The sequence below is a fragment of the Leptonychotes weddellii genome, chromosome 5, assembly GCF_054177405.1.
Source record: "Leptonychotes weddellii isolate Sample4059 chromosome 5, ASM5417740v2, whole genome shotgun sequence".
Classification (NCBI taxonomy): domain Eukaryota; kingdom Metazoa; phylum Chordata; class Mammalia; order Carnivora; family Phocidae; genus Leptonychotes; species Leptonychotes weddellii.
In genome coordinates, this window is record NC_138373.1 from 62289117 (window position 1) to 62291206 (window position 2090).

General features: G+C 40.7%; 1 non-coding gene across 1 annotated transcript; it reads right to left on the minus strand.

The window, feature by feature from the left end:
- Nucleotides 1-1657: 1657 nt before the first annotated feature.
- TRNAE-CUC (transfer RNA glutamic acid (anticodon CUC)) lies at nt 1658-1730 on the minus strand. Its single transcript has one exon. It is a non-coding gene; the product is annotated as a tRNA-Glu (tRNA).
- Nucleotides 1731-2090: the final 360 nt, after the last annotated feature.

The following is a 2090-nucleotide window of genomic DNA, read 5'->3' on the forward strand; positions in this document are numbered from 1 at the left end:
CTTTACCGTTATTGTTATTCTTAACAAGGGCTCTCCCTTCTTTAACCCAGAGGGCATCTTAGCAACTTGCTAAGCACTTTTCATAGATCCTCTCTCTGTGTTTTCAAGGGAAACACTGTTGAGGCCATGTTATGGAAAGCTTTCAGCCCAGCTTTGCGTGGCTGAAGGCTGATACTCCAAAGCCCTTTCGAGCAACCCACCTGAAGGCTGCTCTTTTCCCCCTCTCTTACCCCTTACAAGTCGTTCCATTAATGTTCCTTTTCCCCTGTTCCACTTGTTTTAGAATCGAGACCTTTTCTTCTTTCCAGCTCTACACCACTCCTTCTATGCACTCTCTGATAAAGGACACGGAGCCCCTTAGACAATGCCAAGTCGGCTAGTGGAAAGGGAGCAATTTGACCATATTTTCGTTGTTGGAGACTACATGCGCTGGTGTATTGATTTCTCTCCTCACCAACCAGACTGGTTTTAGGCTTTTTATTTGACTTTCACATCTTTTTTCTCCGCCTATTTATTTCTGTTTAAGACTTCATCTGAAGTGTTTTTGAGTGTCTTATTTGACAGAGATATTATCTTCCAGATGCTCTTCCATATTGGAGCTTTCCATGTCAGAGCTGAAAGGTAAAAGAATATTTACATTAGGACTTTTTATGGAAAGGGTTTTAAATATAATAAACATGGTTCGATTAAATAATATTTCATATTTATTATTGAATATAGTTTGATATAAACTGAAGTTTGGTATAAATCTGGATTCTGAGAGCTCACTTTTACTCTGATAGTTTAGGCATGCCTCAACTGCTGTTTTCATGAAGCTACTTCATAATTTTGAGGCTATTACTCAGGCCTAGAGTCATCAGACAAATCTTTGAGATGTTTGTCATCTTCCTTTTTTATGGGTTTTTTTCTTTTCCCCCCTTTGGTGCTTTCATTACAGCTGTGTCATTTTCAGTTAAGTATCACGAGCAAGGAGACTCTGTCCTATTTTATGTTAGCACCACAATTTAAACACTTAGATACTGACAGAGCCTTTGAATGTTGCCGGGAGGTTGCTGAAAATTGTCACTGTGATTCAGCCTTACTCCCTGATGGCCCTAGTATTGTACATTATACTAATTGTCCTGCTGGGTAGCATTGCAGGGCAGCACCATCTCCTCCCCAGCCCTTGTGGGACCTCTGTTCATCCCACTCCTAAAGTCAAATGGATGATACCACCAATGGAGTAATTACATAGTTATTAAATATGTTACTTCAACAGTGTTTTCTCAATTTAATTTAACTGGGAATTCCAGGGGAAGCTATCTCACTTCTGAGCCACAACTGAAATCCTGATCATAATGCACTTGTTTCTGGACAGCATTTTGATGTCCAAACTGCTTATTTTTAGTGACGCTCTAGGCTTATGCTTTTACTGAGCAACACAGAAGAGCAGGCTGAGAGTTCAGAATGGACAGGCCTTTGGCATGACTCAAGGGCTTAGCCCAGGCTAGTCACTTACCCCTCTTAAAAAATCACTAGAAAAACCGGATTTGTGGGATGTATCTCCCAAGGAGAGATTCAGTTCCCCAAAGAGATAAGGAGAAAAATTAACTCATGTGGGATTCAGCTATGAATACTTGAGGTGTCTACTTTTTTTTTCTTTTTAAAGTAGTCTCTGTGCCCAATGTGGGGCCCAAACTCACAACCCTGAGATTGAGAGTCTCATGCTCTACCAACTGAGCCAGCCAGGCGCCCTCAAGGCGTTTACTTTTTATAGCTCTCTCTTATGTCTCTCCATCCCTGTTTCTGCCATAGGCCGGGAATACGAGCTTTTGGGGGGCTCGTAATTCTTCACTGCTCATCATATGTTAGGCACATACGTGCTAAGCACTTTATCTACATTATTTCCCTTCATTTTTTGGTAACAACCACATGAAATAAATGTTAGGGTCTCCATTTCATAGATTATGAAACAAAAGTTTATTAAAGTAGCATGACTCAGAGTGAGGTCCACAAACTGTTCACGTTCCTCAGTGAAGTTAGGACAGAAATTAGGAGCTGACATTTAAGCATGTTTGTAGCCATTTGACACTGCTAAGGTATTTCTATTG